Source organism: Phascolarctos cinereus, unplaced genomic scaffold, assembly GCF_003287225.1.
Source record: "Phascolarctos cinereus isolate Bilbo 61053 unplaced genomic scaffold, phaCin_HiC Scaffold_2;HRSCAF=192, whole genome shotgun sequence".
Taxonomy (NCBI): domain Eukaryota; kingdom Metazoa; phylum Chordata; class Mammalia; order Diprotodontia; family Phascolarctidae; genus Phascolarctos; species Phascolarctos cinereus.
Window position 1 is genome coordinate 289,939,034 of NW_027555625.1, and position 23,622 is coordinate 289,962,655.

General features: G+C 42.0%; 1 long non-coding RNA gene across 1 annotated transcript in view; it reads left to right on the forward strand.

Moving 5' to 3' along the window:
- The window catches only part of LOC110207428 (uncharacterized), a 70,745-nt gene extending 52,702 nt beyond the window's left edge, over positions 1-18,043 (forward strand). The window contains exon 3 of the long non-coding RNA XR_002324157.2: positions 13,145-18,043. This is a non-coding gene — a long non-coding RNA (uncharacterized LOC110207428). The remainder of the gene's footprint in view (positions 1-13,144) is intronic.
- Positions 18,044-23,622: the final 5,579 nt, after the last annotated feature.

Here is a 23,622-nt window from a genome sequence, read left to right on the forward strand (position 1 = left end):
CTGCTGAATTCCCTATGGCTGGGCCTGCCAAAGGCTCCGCGGCTCGCCTCTGTTCTTTTCTGTCTTTATTTAAATATTTTATACAGTTGTCTATGTTCATGTGTAGTGTGAACTGTCATTTATATTTCAGTCCACTCTAAAATGGATCTCAGACAGTCTCAAGCTGAGCCCGGCACTGAGTAGTTCTGAGAGGAGAGGGAAGTTGAAACGGTCAGGACAAATGAAGACTGATCGTTAATGCAGTTTTTGTGTACTTATATTTTGCTGTCATGTATCTCGCCTTAAAACTGATTTGTAATTCTATGGGTTTTGTGACATTATGATAAGATGAGATGTGAGTAAGACTGCCATTTAGCAGAGACGTTGATGCGTTTTTTGAGTTAAAGAGAGTGGTTGACTGAGGAATTCAGGATTCTGACCCTGGGGCCTAATGTTTAGCAATAAGAACCTGCATATTTTGGAACTATAGTATTTCATGCTTTTCTATACATTAGACTTTACCAGAGTGAACTTTTGGAAGAATAATACATTTCCAAGATAAATTCAATTTTCCCCAGCATTGAACTTAACTTTGGGTGTCACCTAATGATTTACTCAAGTTTCAGAGTAAGAATATATTTTCATAGCCTTCACACCAAGGGAGAGAGAGAATGGAAAATAAATGGAGCACCCAGGTTCAACGGGGAAAACACGTTATGCGTTCAAGGAGAAATAGATGTGAAGTACTCTCTCCTCTCTCTCTCTCTGCTTCTTCTCTCAAAGCCTTGTCTTTATCATTCTGGAGCTGGGACTTTAGAGAACTCACTAAGGGGCATCAGGGAGGTAAAGTATTCTTCAGAGTTTCCAAGGCAGAGCCTTTTTTTTTTTTGGCTAGTGCAGAGGAGGCATGATGGGGCATATTTTTGCACCTCTCCTTCTGCTGATCAAACACATTCCCCTCACTCTTCTTCGAGCCATCAGTTTCTTGGCATGAGGGGCATGTGCTGGAACCCAGGCATTCCCATCATCTCCCCATCTAAGGCCTTTGAGAATTGTGCTCCAAGCCAAATGTTACCACGGAACAGAATTCTGCACACCTGGATGCTGCTGTCCAAAGTGGAGCATCTGTTGGGTCTGAGCCACATGTTGGGTGGGGGAAGGGTGAACCAGAGGAAAGAAAAGAATATTTCATCCAAGGTCATTCTTCTTACATTGTGATCCTGTACCTGAGGGGAAAATGTATGGAGTCAAGTTCTCTACTGGTTGGCCTCACCCAGGTATTGGAGATCCTGGGGGTAGACAGGTATCTCTTGGGACAATTGTTAGGCTCAGGGTACTCTGGTCCAAGCAAGTAAGATGGTGACTACCAAAACAAACCCCCAGGTAACTCCCTTAATGCAAAAATGAGGGTGAAGGCAGGTCATGGGTCTGGAAACCCCAGCATTACTTTATCATGTATTCAGGAAGGTTTACCACAAAGAGCTTTTATAAAGCACAGTGTCTGTCTTTTGGCCATTATTAGAATAAATAATGAATGATACATGTTAATATAAAAAATAGCTTGACTGTTAGCTGCATGCTTTGGATTATGGGGGGATTTTTGATTTGTTTTTGTTTATTTTATTTTGTTTTTTGTTTACCGGCATCTGAAATTGACTCAGTTATGGTCTGTCCAATGGGGGTTGCACCTAATTTTCATATAATACATAATTCTGAATATGAAAGTGAAAGTTCACTGCAAATAGGGAATGCAGCATTCTTTCCAGTTAGATTGCTAGCACCTGGCACATAGTAGGTCTTTAATAAATATGAATTGATTATATTATCCCTTTCTTCCTTCAAAGTTTGGACATGTTCAACACAGAAATTTGTTTTGCTTGACTATGCATATGTGTTACTTGGGTTTTTATTTTATCTTTAAATGAAGAGAGGAGATAAGAGGGAAAGAAAATAGGGCTTTTAATTAAAAATAATTTTTAAAAAATGACACTTCCAGGGCAGCTAGATGGCATAGTGGATAGAGCACTGGTCCTGGATTCAGGAAGATCTGAGTTCAAATCTGGCCTCAGATACTTGACACTTACTAGCAGTGTGACCCTGGGCAAGTCACTTAACCCCATTGCCTTGCATAAATAAATAAACAAGCAAACAAATAGATAAATAAATAAATGATGCTTCCAAATAAAATGTTAATTGTTTGTGATTACACATGTCAAAACATGACATGAAATGCTGGTGCCATGAATAACTTGGGTCTAGTCAGGAGTTATGCGCAATACATGAGGTAAAGGCATATGTATTTGCCTAGGGCCAGGTATGGTCTTGGCAAGGCCAATAGGAGCTGTCTGCCCAGAGCTGTCTATGCTTACAGGAGTATGAGAAAATCCCCCAAAGCTGGATCATGGCTCCACTTGGGCAGAGTCAGGTGGGCTCCCCCATCCCACTAGCAAATCAGCCTTAATGACCAATCAGGCCATTCTGCTCTGGATAAGGCAGGCTGACCAGTGGATAAAACCATGGGTTTCAATTTTTCTATGTGTTAAGGGGAGGGGCAGGAGGTTTATCTGGTGTGAATGGCAGAGTGAGCTCAGGCAGTATCTTGGGGCCACTTAAATTTATCCACTATGAAACTTCTGCCTAGAGGGTGTAACCAGTGGGTGTGACTATGAGATTTATATTCTTTATATTAAACCTATATTTGATTTCTTACTGTCTCAGGGAGGGGGAGGGGAAGAAGGGAGAAAGGGAAGGATAGAATTTAGAATTCAAAACTTTAAAAAATGTTTAAAAATTGTTTTAACGTGTATTTGGAGAGAAAAATAAAATATACGTGTACATGCACACACACACACACACACACACACACACACACACACACATATATATAAAGAAAGGAATTATTCTCCTAAAGGGGGGGCACATGCCTTGTAATTACATTCACACATAATATGGGGAATTTTAGGAATTTAAGTTATGGAAGTGGTTGACAGGTAATGTTTTCTGCTATCCATTTCTCTGATCTCCATTTCCATAGTCTAGGTTTTATGGAAGTTAACTTCTTTAGTGGGCATGGGTAGGGCATAAATTCCACGTATGTGTATCAGGAAAGAAGTTCAAATGACAAGGAGCAAGAAACCTTATTTCTAATGAATGGTAATATCTATTTAAGCAGTGATTAGATTGGCTGATTTAGCTAAATTCATAATCAGTTTAATTCAAGTTAACAAATTTTTATTAAACACCTACTATGTGCCAGGAAGGGTGCTAGGGATAGGGTGAGGGTAGAAATGCAAAGAGAAAAAAAGAGAAAACCATTCCCTGACCTCCAGAGCATACATTCACTTGAGGAGTTCAAGTCAATAAATTGTTGATTTTTTAAAATGAAAACTTTGTTACAATAATCCTCTGAAGGTAGAAAATCTCTGACTACCTTTGTTAGTTTGACAAGTGAAAATGGAGCAGTGTGTTTATTCATTCAACAAACATGAGATAGTTACTACACGCAATGCATAGGGAGAGATCACAAAATAACGTACAGTTGCTGACTTAAGAGCCTTATAATTTAAGGAGTGGAGGCTGGCAGGGCTGTGGAAGCATACACATACATGAATGAAATGTAAATTAGAATATGATATGAAAATACAGAATGCAGTGGGATCAGATAATGGAAAAAAAAAACGCTTCCAAATGGGGAGCCCAATGAAGACTTCGTAGAGAGGCCATGTTATTAAGTGGAAAGACTTCTAGATTGGAAGAATTAAAAGACCGAGGTTCCAACACCATCTATCACATCAGTTGTGTGATTCCTGGCTATCTCCATGCTATGCATCATCCTCATCTACCCCCTGCAGGACCTTGGACTCTGCCCCCAGGAAGTCAGGATCTGATAGGCATAACTCACCACTAGCATCCCCAGCTCCCCACTGCTGCATTGTGCCTCCCAGCTCCACTTGACATATTGTCTTCCTTCATTAGAATGTTAATTCCTTGAGAGAAGGGATGTCTTTCTTAACTCTATTTGTAGGTAGTCCAGTGGATAGAGCACTGGGCTCAGAATCAGAAATCATCTTCATGAGCTCAAATCCAGCCTTACTAGCTGTGTGACCCTGGGCAAGTCATTTAGCCCATGTTTGCCTCAGTTTCCTCATCTGTAAAGTGATCTGGAGAAGGAAATGGCAAACCACTCCAGTATCTCTGTCAAGAAAACCCCAAATGGGGTCACGAAGAATCGGACAGGACTGAGCAACGACAACAATCCCTAGTGCTTAGGAATATATATCCTGGCACATAGTAATCATAGGATAAGTTCTCTAGCTACCTATCTAGTCACTTACCTACCCTAAGCCTCAATTTTCTTTTCTGCAAAATGGGGATGATAATCATAGCACCTACTTCACAGGTTTGTTGTGGGGACCAAATGAGGTAATGTAAATAAATACTTTGCAAGCCTTAAAATGAGATATCTTCACTATTATTATCGTTACGGGATATCATCATGGAGGAGATGGATTTTAATCTGGTCTAGGGAAGGATAGAGAAGATATTAACAAGCAAAGACAGGAGGAACAGCTCAAGCATTGATATAGAAGCAGGAAAGTGTGGGCCATACATTGGGGATTATTAAACAGTTTTGTTCATGGTGATATTTCTACACTAACTTATCTCTGAGGCTCATTCTTTCCAGAGGGTGAGTCATTTTTTGTCTTAACCCTCTGTATCTTGTTATTCAGTTGTTTTTCAGCTATGTCCAACTCTTCATGACCCCATTTGGAGTTTTGTTGGCCAAGATACTAGAGTGGTTTGCCATTTCCTGCTCCAGCTCATTTTACAGATGAGGAAACTGAGGCAAACACAGTTAAGTGACTTGCCCAAGTCCATACAGCTAGTAAATATCTGAGGCCAATTTTGTACTCAGGAAGAGAGTCTTCCTGACTTCAGGCCTGGCTCTCTATCCATTGCACCGCTAGACCCCTCTATATTTAGCTGATCCCAGATCATGCAGTGTTTGTCCCTTACAGCCAATGTGGGCATCCTGTCTTCTGCTCTGTCCATGGGAGGGGTACTTTCCTATCTCACCAACACACATTTTATACCTCTTACTGAGGATACAATAGTCAAATAAATATTACCATTACTGCTGGAAAAGAAATGAGAATGTACTGTCCTCCAGTTCTGTTTGCAATTCCTTTGACTAGCTTAGCTACCTCGACCAAAGCTCCCTTCTCTGGCCACCACTCTGTGCTATATATTGTGTAAAACAGAATATCAGTAGAATATGGCAGAATAGTAGAATATGATCTCTTTGAGTGCAGGAATTATCTTACTTTTTTATTGTATCCCCAATGCCTGGCACACGACTAGTACTTAATAAATGCTTATTGATTCATTGATAAGTTGATTGAAGAGAAGCTAACCGAAAGGGTGATCCAGCTCCAATTTGTTTGGTTGTTTTATTGAGAGTTATTAAGTTTATCATTAAACATTATTTCTACCTCAGGATCTGAGTCATTGTCAAGGTGGATGTTTCCTCTGTCAGTAAACATCACAGACATTTGGTTGGTAGGATCAGAGTCTAAAGAGCTGAAAGAGATCTTAGAAGTCATTTAGAAGTTCAATTTCTTCATTCTACAGATGAGGAAACTGAGGCCCATAGAGGCCAAGTGTCTTGACAGAAGTCACACAGGCACAAGGTGACACAGTAGATAGTCTTGGACTTAAAAATTCGGGGGGACCTGAGCTCAAATCATACTTATTCTGGACAAGTCACTTAACCACCCTACACCTCAGTTTCCTCGTCTAAAATATGGAGGATAATAATGGCATCTATCTCACAGGGTTGTTCTGAGGATCATATTAGATAGTATGTGTATAAAGCTTTACAAACTTGAGGTAATATATAAATACAATAATGATGAAGATGCTGCTGATGCAGAGATGGGATTTAAAATCAAGTCCTTTGACTCTAAATTTATTGTTCTTTCCCTCGAAACAGGCTGACTCTATGGGCTTTGAGCCCATATGGAAATATTGGAAAAATTCATCACCCTCTGGCCATTCTGATGATGTCTTTCCAATTTAGCTAGACTGGACCTCAGGTGACAGAGATTCATCCTGAGACCCATTCTCAAAGTCTTTCCAGTTATATAAGACTCAACAATTATGCTCCCCCAATGTAGCTTTTGAGAATCCAGGGACAACTCTACACCATGATGAAGGCCTGGAAGAAAATGTTAGTAGAATAATAAGAAGGCACTCAGTAATGTGCCTGTGGTCTCATTGATCTGTAAGTTCTCTCCGATGATGCCAGTAGTAACTCATCTATGCCTACTTTTGAAAAAAAAGAAGGAAGAAAAGAGGAAAGAAAAAAAGTGAAGGAAGAAAGAAGGAAGAGAACTAGGATTAAGGAAAGTTTATTCAATCACCCAATAAACATTTATTGTGAACTTTCTCTGTTCCAGGTATTGTGATGGGTGCTGATGATATGTAGACAAAATGAAACAGTTATTGATCCAAGGATTTTACATTCTATTAGGGAGAACAACATGTACACGTAAGGTACAATAGGAAAGGAAGAAAGAAGTTTGGGAAGGTTAGGTATGGGTTGGATGGGATGAGAACAAAGGGAGATGTAGCAGGGAAAAAGGGTTTTCTTCTGTCACATGGGGATTAGTGGAGTAAGAGACAGGAACTTGCTTACCATGGGATTGGGGAAGTAAAAATTGATAGGGCCTGCCACCCTCCAGGATCCTGGGATGGTAGAAAGTGGCCTTGGTTTACACTGAGGAGTTAGTGTGGGAAGGGATGAAGAAGCTCAAAGACCCTAAAGATTGGAATGAACTCCCACGTGGCAACAGCTTTCTAGCTCTATCCCAAGATGGCAGGAGAAGATGCACGCTGAAAAGAGATGCCGTATCTACACCACGTGGACACTCCTCTCTGGCAGGCCTGACTTCTAAGGCTCTGCTGTCCCTAGGGCTTTGTCTGATTCCTAGTCCTTTTGGTGCTGAGGCCCTGGTCCAGGATGCTTGTCCTCTGCTCAGATGGACCGGATGTGTCGCTTCCCATCACTGTTGTGCCCCACTAGCCAGCCCCTTCCCAAATCCCTACCTAGAATGTACTCCCTCCTCAACACTTCCTTTCTGAATTATATCTCAGCTCAGTTACTATCTCCTCCCCAAAGCCTTTCCTGAGCTTCCCAGGTATTACCTTTCTCTCATCCCTGAAGTATTCTTAGAGATTTTGGCTTGTTTTCCCTTTTCATTCCCTATTCTGTAACACAGTTATCTGTATATATGTTCTATCTTCCCAGTGGGGTATACACTCTTTGAAGGCAGGAATTATTTTGTTTTTGCTTCAGTCTTTGCATTGCCAGGAAGTCCAGGGCATGGGGTGGTGGACCTGGAGTCGGAAAGACTTGAGTTCTAATCCTGGCTCAGGCACTTACTTGACTGCGTGACTTTGGATAAGTCATTTAACCACTCAGCTTCAGTTTCCTCACCTGTAAAATGGGAATAATAATAGTACTTGGCTTTTGAGGTTGTTCTGAAGATGAACAAATGATGAAGGTTGTTCTGAAGATGAAGAACACATGTATAACACTTTGCAAACCTTTAAGTATTTTATAAATGTTAGTTCTTATTAGTATTGTCTCCGGCACTGAGCACAATGCCTTGCACAGAGTGGGCTCTTAATAAAATCCTTGTTGAGTTGAATCAAACTAATGGTTGTATTCCTTGGTTAAGGAGGGCAAGGGCAGAGAGCGTAAGCATTTAGTGGAGGTTTGGTAGAACTGATGATGCTTTAGGTGGGTTGTTGAGCATTACTTGTGTGGACCGCAAACTGCCCAGTGAATGTAGGTGTAACTTTCATATTCAAGTTTCCTGGATGGTAAAGTCTCCACTGCTCAAATTAGGCAGAATAGGCAGTGAGGCTAGTGAAGGCACTGCAGTCATGTTCACATATAGAGATTTTCAACTGATAATCAATCAGCACATCAATAGGCATTTACTATGGCAAGTGTTGTGCTAAGTTCTGGGGATATAAGTAGACAAAGGTAAAGTGACTCTCCCAGGGTCACACAGCCATTCACACAGCCATTGTCTGAGGATGGATTTGAACCCATGTCTTCCTGACTCCAGGCGCCACATAGCTGCCAAATGCAACAATCCCAATTCCAAGTGAGCTTACGTGCTAATGGGGAATACAAGTACACATTAAAATATTTATAGCAAAAATATAAAGTCAATTAATACAAATATATGCAAAGTAATTAGACAGAAAGTAGTTTGGAAGGAGGGCACTAGCAGTTGGGGGGACCAGGAGAGGCTTCATGTAGACAATGGTGCCTGAGATGCATCTTTTTTTTTTTTTTTTTGCTTTTTGGTAAGGTGCTTGGGGTTAGTGACTTGCCCAGGGTCACACAGCTAGTACATGTTAAGTGTCTGAGGCTGGATTTGAACTCAGGTCCTCCTGACTCCAAAACCAGAGCTCTATTATTCACTGTGCCACCTAGCTGCCCCCCTGAGATGCATCTTAAAGATCTCTATGAGGTGATGGGTAAGGAGGGAGTGCATTCCAGACATGAGGGACACCCAGTATATAAACACAGAGATGAGAGATGGATTGCAAAAAAGCTCAGATAAAACTTTTTGTTATAGTAGTTGCAAAATTCTTCAGATCCTTTTTTAAAAAAAATATTTTTTTAAAAAATGAGTTACTGAATGTTTCCTTAATTTATTTACCTGGAGAGGCAGTCTGGGTGAATGAAAATGGTGCTTGATTTCTGGTCAGTGGACTTAAACCCAAGTCTTCTGGCTCTCAAGCCACTATCTAGAAACTCATCTTCCAGGGAGGATTTTTTTTTTCCTATCAGAAGTTTCTAAGTGCAAGTTGAGGAAAACTGGGCAATGGAAAGGATGAGGAAAAATCAGTGCCTGGAAGCCTGAGGCCCCAGAAACTGGTGACTTTTTGCCATCACTGTAGGACCAGAATCTTCAGATCTACTCCAGTCCACAAACAGGCTGAGACTTCCATATAAGGAAAGGTTTGGTGGGGCAGGTAGAGGTACCACAGCACTGAATGCAAACAGGAGCTCAGGGGAGTCATTCAATCTACCCCTGCCACAGAGACCTTTCTACCAGCATCCCCCCTCCCCTTTCCCTCACTCCACTTTATGGCACTGCAGGACCTCTGCCAGAAGATAATAAAATGTAGGAAATGACACATATAAATAAAACTCACTCACCTAAAAGCCTAGCACATCAAGCATGTCTGGATGTTTTTCATTATCTATTTTTTTTTTAAACCCAGCTTCATTTTTACCCTTTCTAACTCACTCAGGCCATTTTTCTCCCTCCTGTTCTATTCCATTCCATTTAATGCTGTTGTTTCCTGTTCTGTCTTGTTCTATTCCTTTCTAGCTTGTGCTTTCCCTGTGCTCTTTATTTTCATTTTCATTAAAGACAGACCTTTGCTTTTTGCTCTTTTTTTTTCTTTGAGCTTCTTTCTGGTATAGTCCTCACTGAAAGGACAGAAAAGTCTGGTAGAAAAGACAACCTGTCCTCTTTGTTCAAGGTCTGTTTTGGGCACTGGTGCATCCAGAGTGTCTGGGGCCTCACTTAATGAAACGGAGTCCCCTCTGAGGGCAACTGACCTTTGTTATCTTTCCTTCTTTTTTGTGCGTGTGTGTTACAAACTTATTTTATTTTCAATTCATGAAACAAAACAAGCATTTCCATAACTCGGTACAATTGAAAAAGATGATTGCACATGAAACTGCAAATATACCATGTGCAACTTGCTATTCCTTCCAAATATACAACAAAGTTATTATGTAAAGTTCTTTTTTCCCCCTTTTTTTTCTTCCTCCCTTCCTGCCTGTGCCCTAGAGGTGGCTACCATTAGACACAATTACATATATATGTAAAATTGTTCTGTACATACTTCTATTTATCAGTTCTTTCTCTGGATGCAGATAACATCTTTCTTCTTCTGGCCTTTATTTATAATTTGTGTATTTATAATAGTCAAAATGACTTAGCTGCTCAAAGTCTTTCTTAAAACAATATTGCTGTTACTGTATACAATATTCTCCTGGTTCTGCTCACCCCCCTCCTTTCTTCTGATAATAAAGTTTCTACATAGTTCTCTTAATGAAACACTGATCACTTTCATTTTTACCTAGATTCCAAGTTCCTATGAGGAGAAACTAAAGAAACAGGGGTTATTTATTACAGCATCCTTCTACGCTGTCCCTTCTAGCCTTCACTCTCACTTTCAGGTTGGGTCCCCAGAGGGCAGCTACCATTCCCAGATTCTAGGGGATAGTATGTGAGTCCTAGCTCCTGCTCATAAGCCTCATCAGTAAACTTCACCTTAATAATAAACCAGTAGGATGGGGCAGCTAGGTGGTGCAGTGGGTAGAGCATCTGCCCTGAAGTCAGGAGGACCTGAGTTCAAATCTGGCCTCAGACCAAACACTTGACACTAGCTGTGTGACCACAGGCAAGTCACTTAACCCCATTGCTTAGACAAAAAAAAAAAAGTAATGTGATTTGCTTTGGGGCAGCTAGGTGGTGCAGTGGATAGAGCATCTGCCCTGAAGTCAGGAGGAACTGAGTTCAAATCTGGCCTCAGACCAAACACTTGACACTTGCTAGCTGTGTGGCCTTGGGCAAGTCACTTAACCCCAATTGCCTAAAAAAAAAATAATAATAAACCAGTAGGCATGATTAGCTCCTAGCAAAGGTATTTCTGAAGACAGTATATTAAGAATAATAATTACAAAATATCCCCACTCCCTCACCCTATACACACACCTTACGTGTCGACCACACTCTCCCACAAATACATATGGAGTCTGCAGGAAGAATGGGCAGAAACCTAGAGTATGATGGTATTGAGGTACATATGTAGGGAACCCATGGGGCAAAGGCTAATGCCTTCTGGAAATTTCACACACCCTGGGCACAGCATCTTTGTTGGATGGGTCACTCAGCTAGGATCTGCTTCTCTCTGGGCTGGACTCTGCATTGCTAGGGTCAGTGTTCCCTTGAATCTGTGGTCCGTCTCTTCTCTGACACCAGTCACTATGCTTCTTAAAGCTACTTGGGACCTTGGACAATTGACTCTTTGCGTCCACATCTGTCTAAAGAGTATGTGTTTCTGGTCCTTCAGGTGCATCTTAAAACTCTCTTGAAACTCTCAAACTCTTGGATGCAGTGTCTTCCACTGGGTGAAGAGCTCCGTTGCTAGATGTCATGGCTGATACGAAGGGAAGAAAATCCCTTCTCCTCCTCTTCTCACTACCCTTTGGCATAGGGGCAAGAGGTTCCCTGCAAAGCTGTTCCAGACTCTAGAACTATATCAACTGACTCCAGGCCAGTCATAGTTCACTATTTTGGGGCCATCTCCAAGTCGTCTTGATCTATATCTGGCCACTGGACTCAGATGGCTCTGGAGGAGAAAGCGAGGCTGGTGACCTTGCACAGTCCTCCCTCACTCAAATCAAAGTCAATTGCAAGTCATGTCATCATCTCCCTGATGTCGGGTCCTCTTCAGAATGAAGGACAAACACGACAAACTCTCAAAGACCAAGCCTTAAACCTAATTCACTCTGGAGCTCATGGATTGGACAACAATAGGTCCCTGCCCAAACATCACTTAATGTTTATTTTTTTGAGCCCTCTTTGCTCAGAGTGAATGTAAATATTAACTGTTTCTCTTCTGGTGAGCAATCCTGAGGGTCTTCCCCTACCAATTTGATGTCTTTTTTCTTTTTTTCTTTTTGATTAAAGGGGCCATCCCTTGACTCACTCCTATCCACTGAATGGGCGTTACATCACTCAAAGTGAGAACTTGAGAAGACCTTAGCTTAAAAAGGCCAAGGTCTAGCACTGCATCCAGGGACACCTCCAAGTGTCTTGATCTATATCTTGCCACTGGACCCAGATGACTCCAGAGGAGAAAGCGAGGCTGGTGACCTTGCACAGCCCTCCCTCATTCAAATCGAAGTCAATTGCAAGTCATGTCATCATCTCCCTGTTGTCATGGTCCCTTAGAACAAAGGACAAAGACAACTGGTTCACCATTTAAAAGCCTCCAGGGGCATGGCAAATTTTCTGCCAGCCAATTCCACCTCCCTTTCCAATTCAACCAGGGAAATGTTTTCATATTTTGTTAGGGGACAAAGGAGACAGACACATGTTTATAGTCAGTTTATTACCTTGTTAACATATTAATACTTCATTACCTCTGTTATCAGTCTCTTGTTTTTCCGTGAGTTTACCTAACAAGGGAGGAGTCAACTAGTCTAAGACCAACTACCCCTCTTTCATTTAGTTTAGAGGAGAGATAGATGAGGAAAAACTTGGATCATAGATCATGGAAGGGTTCTTTAAAATAAGCTAGTGCAGGGGTGGGGGACCTGTGAGTCAGTCAAAGGTCCAAACTTGAGGACCTAGAGGGTCAATTGTAGCCTGGAGGCCACAGGTTTCCCACCCCTCATCTAGTGCCATTCTCTGTTTTACAGAGGGAAGAACTGAGGCCTCGGATAATTAAGCAACTCATCCAAAGTCGCATAACCAATCAATGCAAGAGTGAGGGCTAGAACTCGGATCTCCCAACTTGTAGGTTCAGTGTGAATTCCTCTGTACCAGACTGCCTCCCCTACATAATGGCAATCTCCAATTCATATAGATAATGTTCTCCATCTCTAATGAGCACAGAAACTAAAGAGAATGAGCTTATGCCACAGCACAAGAGCTCTAGTTAGCCTCATTTATTGAAAGGAGGAACTTTCTACGAATGGAGCTTATTAACTATAGGAAAAGGTTAGTCATCTTTTCCTGTAGCTAATAAATGCAATCTTCCCGTGCCATCATCTCTTGAAGTCTTTAAAAACAGAATAGATTCTCATCAATCTTGGTTGATTTAGGTGTTCTGAAGGCAGAGGGATGATAGACTAAATGAAAATTATTCTGTGATTTTCCCATCTGCATTCTCAGAGCCCTACTCCCACCCCTACCCACAATGAGGGCCTTCCTTCTTGGATCCCCACTCACCCTCTGTCCTCCAAAGCAGGACAACTTCTCTGTCTCTGTGTGATATGCCAGTAGCTCTGCAACTACCCAGCAATTTTTTTTTGTTTTTTGTTTTTACTTTGTAGGGCAAAACCACGTCCTTGGATGGCTGCCAGGATATGCTGGGGACATTTGACAAACAGTACCATGATTGAATGAAAAAGTGACTCGGGGGGCCTTGGGACACATCAATATGAAATAACTATGTGAAAAGCTTAGAGGACGGAGGGTTGGAGAAATCAAGAGATGAAGCCATCACCACCACCTCTACCCTCCCTTAAAAGCCTTTACAATTGTTGTCCATCCTCCCTGTCCCTCCCCCAGTCCTCTGTGGATAGAGGTGAGTGAACAAGACCAGCAATAGCTCTCTAAGGAGGAGCAGCAAAGGCCTGGAATCTATGAGAGCTGGCTTCTACTCCTTACTCTATCCCTTACTAATGGTGTGACTTCAGGAGAGCAATTTCACTTTTCTGGCCTTCAGTTTGCTCATCCATAAAATGGGGATAACATGTACCCTCATCCACAGTATAACCTTCTCATGAGGATCCAATGAAATAGTATATATGAAATGTTTCATTAATTGGGAAGATCTCTGCGTATTTGCTTCATGAATACTTCAAAAGATCCTCAAAATTTCATAGACCGGGGTCACCCCAAACAGATAAAGTTCTGTACCCTTAGTACAATGATGTCAAATGCAAATTCAAAGAAAACCATTAAACTGTTATTAGGATCCCTGTGGGATGCATATTGACTTAGAAAACCACATATTAACATTATCGCTGGTCTATTGTATTTTTATTTATTCTGTTAAATATATTTCCCAGTTACATATTAAATCTGGTTCAGAATTGCTGCCAGTGAACTGCATGTTTGACATACCTGCCTTCATAGATAGTGCTTACTAAGTTAGTGTAGTCAAACATTCACTATCTGATGGCCAACCTTTGACCATGAGCCCCTCTAAGTTTAGTTGAAGTAGTAGTAGTAGTATTAGTGGTGGTGGTGGTGGTGATGCTGGTGGTGCTGGTAGTAGTAGTAGTAGTAGTAGTAGTAGTAGTAGTAGTAGTAGTAGTAGTAGTAGTTATTGTTTTTTGGGCAGCTAGGTGGCACAGTGAATAGAGCCATGGGCTGGGAGTCAGAAAGACCTATTTCAAATCTGGCCTAGATACTTACTAGCTGTGTGATCCTGGGCAAGTCACTTAACCCTGTTTGCCTCAGTTTTCTCATCTGTCAAATGAGCTGGAGAAAGAAATGGCAAGCCACTCCAGTATCTTTGCTAAGGAAACTCTAAATGAGGTCCCAAAGAGTTGGACATAAGTGAAATGACTGAATAACAAAGGATCTTCTGGCTTCACCTTTGAAAGCCGTACCACAAAGAGGCTTCAAAGATGGCAGTGGGAAGCAATATGGTGTGGTGGAAAAGGCCCTAGTTCTAGGGTCAGAGGATATTGATTCAAATCCCATGGCTGATCCTTGCTACCTGTGTGATTGTGAGTAACTCACTTAGCTTCCCTGGTTCTTAGATTCACTTGTATAGCGGCCGGGTTGAATCCAATGGCTTCTGAAGTCCTTTCCAGCTCTAAATCATTAATCCTGGGATTTTGGTGGAGGATACACGTAGGAGGGATGCATATTTTTTTGTTCTGGCCTATGATTTCGCTGATGTAGGGAACTACCTGTACCCTCAAAGCACAACAGCAGAGTTTCCTGCTGCACTGAGTTCAATTCAATTAAATAAACATTTATTAAGCACTATTATTATTAACTGCCCTTATACAGGATAAATAGGAAATAATTAAAAGAGGAGGAATTAAGAGGGGTCAGGATTTTAGTTGGGACTTAAAGGAAGCCAAGGAAGTCATTAGTTGGAGCAGAGGAGGGCGAGAGTCCCAAGCACGGGAGACATCCTGAGAAAACGTCCAGAACTGAGAGATGGAGTGTCTTGTTTGTGGAACAGTCAGGAGACCAGTGGCTTGTACAGTATGTAAAAGAGGGAAGTCTTGAACACAGAGCTTCTGGACTTTGAGCTCGCTTTCTATCCTCTGTGCCATGCTGTCCATCAACATCATTATTCTTAGAAATCATCATTGTTAAAACTAAGGGCCTAAGGACAGCACAATGGATGGAGTCTTGTCTTGGACACATAACTGCTCATTTGTTTAGAGGCAAACCACTTCCGCTCTCTTTTACTTAATGATTCCCCAAGACTAGATGGATGAAGGAGGATAGTAAAAAGGGGCTGGATTCAGAGTCTGGGGACCCAGGTACGAATCTCTTGGATCCGCCATGTATCAGATGTATGATCCTGAGGAAGTCACATCTTCTCTGGGCCTCATTTACATAGAATAAAAAATACAGATTTAGAGCTGGAAGGGACCTGAAAGGCCATCCTTAACTACAGAGTGTAGGGGTTGGATCGGATGTGACAAAGATCTCTTCTAGTTCTAAATCTATCATCCTATGAGCTGCCCAGTTACATGGGCAGGAAAAGTCCTACGCCTGATGAAATCATGTTCTTTGTTTGGTTGTTTTCAGTAGTGTCTAACTCTCTGTGACTCCTTTGGGGTTTTTTGGGCAAAAATACTGGAGTCGCTTGCCATTTCCTTCTCTGACTCATTTTACAGATAAGGAAACTGAGGCAGATAGGATTAAGTGACTTGCCCAGGGTCACATAGCTAGTGTCTGAGGCAGGATTTGAACTCAGGTCTTCCTGACTCTAGCACAGGCACTCTATCCACTGTGCCACCTACCTTCCCTGATACACTCGTAGGTCCAATCCAAATAAAAAATGGTACTGGGGCAGGAACGGGAAGTGGGGGAGGGTTGGGGCATAGTCTAAGTCAGATAACATCCACAGTGACCAGGAGAGAGTGAATGCACAATGAATAGAGTGTTGGGCCTGGACTCTAGAAAGACCTGAGTTCAAATCCAGCCTCAGATACTTATTAGCTGTGTGACCCTGGACTTAACTACATCAGCCTCAGTTCCCTCATTCATAAAATGGGGATCATAGTAACATCTGCCTCCCAGGGTTGTTGTGAGGATCAAATGAGATTATGACTGGCACACAGTAGGTGCTTAATAAATGTTTGTTTTGTTTCTTCACTCTATCCAGCTCTCCTTTGCTGAGATATTTGGGGGTGGGATTTTAAAAGGAAGTACATGACACTCTTTAGGAGCTCACAGTCTGGTTATAGAGATAAAACTCACTTTAGTGGAACAATTGAAAGGAATCCAAAGGAATCAGAGGCAACATCCTTAAGTGTGGTGAGGGTTCAGTAGGCACGCAGTAGGCGCCTTGCTTGTAGGTCTAGAGGCAAAGAGAAAGAAGGACCTTGAATGTCCAGGGGACCTTGTGCTCCTTGGGCTATCCTTGGGCCTCGTGGGCCTCGAGCTGAGGATGCCCAAGGCCAGCAGGGACAGCTCTTGCTGCACGGTCCTGGCCCTCTTCCCATCCCTGAGTGCTGTCTCTTCGGGGGGAGTTAAAAGAAGATTATTTCCCAGCTGAAGATCCTCTTCTGGTATTTTAAACTGTTCTGAAGAATTGCCAATTGATCCAAGAAGCTAAGTGTGCTGTTGTAATTACAGCATGATGTGATGGGACTGTCCTGGCCACCCAGGAGATATTGTGAATATGTCATAGGGCCAGCATCCACATCTCGTGTCATCCAGCTAATAGGTGGAGTTTCAGTCACGGCCTCACAGCTTTGTCTTTAAGGGCGACCCCTCTACCCTTCCTCCCCTTCTGAATTCTTTGCTGTGACCTCCATAACTGATCCTCCTCCCCCCCCCCGCACCACTGCTTTGGTGTTAACAGAAGAATTAGATTCACTCTCTCCTAATGTTGTAATGGTGGGGCTGTAATGGGGCTGCACTTATTCCCATCAATTCTAATGCAGTCGGAGGCTAAGGTACCGCAACTTAGCAGAAAATAGGGAGGTTGACTGAATTTCTTCTAATGGGGCGGAGTGTTCAGGGCCATATTTTTGGATGCTAACAGGGTACTGTGTTAAACATTTAACCCACTTTTTATTTGTCTCTCACAGCCCATTCATTTCTATTAAGTCCCAGTCAAGCCATTTGTTTATCTAAGGGTCCTTAAGTGTCAGTGGAGAGAAACAGGAAAGATGGGAGTAGCAATAGTCCCGGTGCTGGGGGGCTCTTGATGCTAACAAGTGAGAGGGGTTTCATTTGGGGTGAAAACAAGTGGCATTGGCAGAGAATGGCAGGTACCCAACCTTGCTGGCACTTACCCTGGACTTTTCTGGTGTAAGCAATCTTCCTGAAATGATTGTGTGTGTGCGTGTGTGTGTGTGTGTGTGTGTGTGTGCCTCCACTCTCCTCTGAGAGATACCTTTCTTTTTGTTACTTAATTGCCTTTTTACTTTTTTATAGAATGTAAACACCTTAAAATTTGGAATTTTTTTTTTTGTTGTTATCTTTAGCACCTTGCATGTTGCTTAGAACAGGGATGGGGAACCTGTGGCCTCGAGGCCACAAGCAGCCTTCTAGGTCTTCTAGTGTGGCCCTTTGACTGAAACCAAAATTCACAGAACAGACTAGTTTGGATTCAGTCGAAGTTTCCCCACCCCTGGCCTAGAACATAGTAGGCACTTAATGAATATTTATTCAGGAACTGAATGAATGAATAAGTGAATGAATGATTCATGCAAGTCCTCTAATTCCAAGCAGTATTTCTGTGATGGGGCTGTGTCTATAGATAACTACTTTAGTATTGCTGCAAATTTGGTGGCAACACAGAACAAAATTATTCCTCTTTTTGGGTGTACAAAGGTGTGCATGTGTGTGTTGGTGATTGTACAAATGAGACTAATTCTTCTTTTGATCCATTCACAATTTCCATTGGCATCTCTGCTAGTGTAAGAGTGTTGGTTTTTTTTGTTTTTGTTGTCTTTGTATTCCCCCAGAGCCTATCACACTGTCTGAAACACAATATGTATTTAATAAATACTTTTTTATGCTTTTGTTTAATTTTATTCACTTTTTGGTTACATTTTAAGTTCTTTACTGCATTCCTCTATCCCTCCCTACCCTGCACTAAAGGAGGTCACCATTTGACACAGACACAGACACATGTTGTGTGTGTGTGTGTGTAAAACCATAGTGTACATATTTCTATTTATCAATTCTTTCTCTGGAAGTAGATAGCATCTTCCTTCATAGGTCCTTCATAGTTAGAGCATTTATAATACTCAGAATAACTTAGTTGTTCATAGTTATTCTTCAAATAATATTGCTGCTATTATGTATTATTTTCTCTCAGTTGTGTTCATTTCACTCTTCATTATTTCAGCAGCAAACTAAAACTGAGATACAGGGTAAATGAAAATGGAGGTCTGAGGACCCCATAAAGGCACACAGTAGGCTTTACCATACATAGTACCTTTGCCTACCTGTTCTCCCAGGAAAAAAAAAACCAATAATAAATTTACTGATATCATCATAAGCTTAACACAACAACAATAATAAATGAAGGTATCCTTTTTTCCTACTCACTAGGCACTCATTCTCTCTCTTCCCCATGTTAAATGAACAAAGGACTCTTTGCCAGTTTGTGTGAAGCAGGTATCTTTGAGACCATGTCCTTATCACTACCACCAAATATTGACTGAGAAGCTACTGTCTGTGGGGCAGGGAGTGGGGGAAGGGAGACACAGAAGTCATAAAGACACCACTACCCTTTGGGAGTTCACAGTCTAAATGAGAGGTAGAACAGAGACAAAGAAATCAACTTACAATACAAGGTAGTAGGTGAAGGCCTTCAAAGGAGCTTTGTCAACCATAAATGAACAGTTCAATTCAACAAATACTTAGTAAGTACACACTGTGTGCAAGGCAGGCCAGCACAGGATAGTGGATGGAAGGAAGGGCTACTGGTGGTGTCAGGAAGACCTTAGATCAAGTATGACCACAGCAAGTCATTAACTTCTTGATGCTAAAAAAGCATAAATGCTAAAATGCTGAAGCTAAAATACTCCAGGTAATTTTGCTGATGAGTAACTCATCTACATCAATGGAGGGAATTTTCACTGGTGGAGGAAGTGCCCACATCTGCCAGTTAGTAAATAAGTATTTTTTAATCACTTATTGTGTGCCGAGGAGCTCAAGTACTTGAGTTCCTAACATTGCTAAAGTTGTAGGCCTAGATCACCACTCCAGCAAAAAAGAAAAACAAAATGTATGAGGCCATTCAAAGGAAAAAAAAATAGTCCCTGCTTTGAAGGAGTTGATGTTTTACCAAAATATTTACATGAATAAGTATAGTATGAAGAAAAGTGCAGTGGAAAAGAGTGTTGAATCAGAAGTTCAGAAGAGGGAGTGGCTCCTGACCTGAGCCTTGAGGGAAGGTAAGGATTACGACTAAGAAGGCTGAGAAGGTGCATGCTAGAGCCAGCTTATACCAGAGCTGCTTGTGAAATTTTCAGTGTGAGCATCTATACCTTGGAAATGGGCAAATGCCATAAATTAGGGCTTCATTTATGGTTTTGTTGATTGCTTAGACTTAGAGCGATGGAGAAAATGTTAATAATGCAAATTAAACTTGAAAGTGTTGGCCTGTACATTTTTTTTTTCTTCCAGAGAGCTGGTTGTTAGGCATTTACCAGCATGTTCCTAAGCCTGTCACCGATGCCTTCAGTCCTTCCTGCCAAATGCCTGGTCAGTTTGAAGAGAAATATCAGTTAAACGACCAGACTCATGGACATATGACCTATACCAGACAGCCCTGAACATTCAACTTTCCTGGAATATGTGAATGTGACCCATATACCTCTCAAGTATGTGTTGGGTGGGTGGGGGGGCTTTTTTCCCCACTTAATAGTATTTTTATTTTTTTCCAATTACATGTAAATATAGTTTTCAACATTCACTTTTATAAGTTTTTGAGTTCTAAATTTTTTTCCCCTCCCTCCCCGCCTCATTCCCCAAGACAGCAAACAATCTGATATAGGCTATACACATACAATCAGATTAAACATGTTTCCACACTAGTCATGTTGTGAAAGAAGAATCAGAACAAAAGGGAAAAACTATGAGAAAGAAAAAAAAACAGCAACAAAAAAGAGAAAATAGTATGCTTCAATTTGCATTCAGACTCCATAGTTCTTTCTCTGGACGTGGATAGCATTTTCCATCATGAGTCTTTTGGAATTGTCTTAGATCATTGCATTGCTGAGAAGAGCTAAGCCTATCAAAGCTGGTCATTGTATAATGTTGTTACTGTGTATAAAGTTTTCCTGGTTCTAATTGCTTCACTCAGCATCAGTTCATGTAAGCCTTTCCAGGTTTTTCTGAAATTCACCTGCTCATTATTTCTTAGGAACATTCCCCAATTGATGGGCATCCCCTCAATTTCCAATTCTTTGCCACCACAAAAAGAGCTACTATAAGTATTTTTGCACACATGGGTCCTTTTCCCTTTTTTATGATCTCTTGGGGAGGAGACACGTTTTAGCAGTAAATTTTAAACCACATACAAAGGAGGAAATTATCTCTCTTGTTGCTTGGGGGATCAAACCTATAGATACTTTATAAAGACACAAAAGACTAGAAATAGTCTGAAAGCACAGCTGAGTTGGTCTGGATTGGTCTGGAGTCCTGGCTGCCCAATATGGATACTGCCAACATTTCTCTTCCTGCCCTGACTGGGCTCAAGGTAATGGTGTTTGTGCCCCAGAGTCATAGGAAGAAGCTGCCTGCTTCAGCCCCTCCCAATCCCGCCTATAGATGAAAGGAAGAGAATCTGGGTGTAGTTCACCAAACCAAGGATGCTAACAATCGAGTGCCAGAACAAAGGGAGTCATCAGGAACCAGGAATCAGGTTACTAGCCTGGAGTCAGAAACCAGAGATCAGGACCTGGGAAGAAGCCAACCCAGCAAACAGGAAAGAGACAAGAAGAGGAGTGTCAGATCATCCAGCCAAGGGCAGGAACAGAGGAGAACAGAGGCTGCAAGCATCAAAGAAGCCCCAGGGGTTCAGGGTCAAAAGATGGGACTAGAGAGCCAGGAAAGTGGGACTCAGCAGGGGAGACTTGCGTATGGGCTGGGCTACATGACTTTGGAAGTCGCTTCTAACTTTGAGTTTCTAAGAGAGGGCTAAAGTTTTAAACACCAAACTGCAAAGAAGTATGGAAGGGATTTGTAAGGGGGACAAGGAAATACTTCTCTAGATTTTGACTCTCAAGTTAACTTTAAGTCTCTAATCCACCTGCCTTCCCTCAGGATACAGATAAGCCTGCCAGGGCCTCTGACAGGGGTCATACTCTACACAGAAGACAAGTTTTCCCTTAGGAAAATTTTGCATTGCTCAAAAACTAAGCAGGTATCCCCCATGCCGATAATGAAACATTACTGGCCCCCTTCTACTGATTTCCATGCAAAGCCAAGTGAGTATGACTGGATCCATTTTACAGATAGAGAAACAGAGGTAAGGGAGTTTTGGTTTTCTGCTGTGAATCACAAAAGAAGTATAGTGTGACACATTTCTTTGGTGTGTCCTGTGGTGTCAAATACATGATTTTGTCCTTTTGAAGCATATCTGTTGCCATCTCTGATGGTGAAGAGGAAATCCATAGTCAAAGCATGGCCATTCATCCTAGGCCTAGACTAGATTCCTGACACCGCCCTCCCCCCTCCCCTTTCAGGCCCTGATCTTCACCCAAACTTACATAGACCCCTTGTTTACCAAATGTTCAATTTTGGTTATGTTACTATAAAAATCAAGCAGCTGGTAATTCCGGCTTGATTAGCAGGTCTCCAGTTTTGATTAGTAAATTACTGCAGTAATCAAGGTTAATTCTCATTGCAGTGCTCTGCAATAGATTTTATTTTTGCAGGGAAATAGATTTCCTACCCTGGATAGGGAGCATTTCTAGAAAAAGATATCCTAAGAGAGGTAGGAAGAAAATGAGGGCCTTTGGTACCCTACTCTGAGATGATTCTTTTGTGTCAGCATCAAATAGTCATTTTCCCAATAATGCAAAACCAGGCTGCAACAAACTGGATTACTTAGACCCAGGACAGAGAAGAGGGAACCCCCAATGCCCATCCAACACGTTCAGCTCCAATGGAATAGAGGAACTCTCAGTAACCACCCTCTGCCTGTCTGAGGCAGGTATTGCACCTTCTGTTCAGCTTTTTAAAAAACTGCTTTCCATCCTAGAGACAGCTTGGGAAGAACTTAAGGTCTAGCCCTCAGCCTGATTGACAGCTAGAGCTGAAGATTTAGAAAAGTTTTTGTTTTTCTCTTCTCTGTTTTTAAAACACCTTAGAGAGAAGCAAATTAAATACATACTCTGGCAGTTTCCAACTTTGAGGGTGACCTCTGTGCTCTTCTACCCATTGTATGGGCCAAGCATCTCTAGGGGGATTGACAGTCATGGAAGAGGTTCATGGGTTCTCAGAGACTCATAATCCAGAGAAATCCCTCAGGATGAGGGCTATTCACTGCTGAATTCCATTAGTGCTTGAGTGTCCCTATCACCACCCCCAGTCCAGAGGAAGTTTGGGCCCAGGTCTTCAAAAGGCAAGCAAAAGAAAGAGCTACAGCCTTAGCTAATCTTCACTTGTTTCATAGGATCACAGGATTTGAAAGATGGAAATGACCTTAGTGATCTTGTCCAGCCCCTTCCTTGTACAGGTGAGGAAAGTGAGGACCACAGAAAGAAAGTGATTTGCCCAAATATGTGGCAGAAAAATTCCTTCTCCTCCCTCACTCCCAGGTGATCAGGTCACAAATCTTCCCCTATGCATATCAGATCAAGTTAGGCCACTATCTCTTATAATTCAGATCTGGAAGAGACTTACCAAAGATCTTTGATTTAGAGATGGAAGGGACCCTATTGGCCACCTTGTCCCTCCTGTTTTACAGATGAAGAAGCAGAGAACTGGAGACATTAAGTGGTTTGGCTAAAGTCATACAAGCTTGAAGTATCTGGGCTTCAAACCTGTGCCTTCTGACTTCTTATAGGGAACTCTTTGCAGCACACCGCACTGGCTCTAGTCCAATGCCTTCATTTTACAGGTGAGAAAACTGAGGTTCAGAGAAGTTATGATTTTTACAAAGTCACATAGATAGTAAGTAGTAGCAGCCACATAAAAACAGACATTTAGGGAGAATTAGCACCTCTGGTGTGAGGCTTGCTGGGCCCTTTTCAGGGCTGCTCATCCACCTTTGATGTCCACCTGTCCCCCAACTCTCACCTGTGGCTCCAAGAAGCTGTAGCATATGCAGAGGCCGCATCCTGGTCAAACTGTCTCAGCAGAGGGGTTAAACCAGGTTGAGGGCAACAGACAGACCTCAACCTCATCAGCAACTTGGGGGGAAGTGTCTACCCCAAGCATGTGAAGAGTTTTCCTAGCCGAATGGGTAGATAAGAGCAATGTATTCAAGCAGGCGCTATGGAGTGCTTAGAGCCTGGTCAGACATGGAAGACACCAAGGTCATCCACAGCATCTTGAGCCATAACCAGTTGCTTTGATTTTTGTTTTACCGCTGGACTTTGATGACTTGGAAAAGTGGAACTGACAACTTTGCACAACT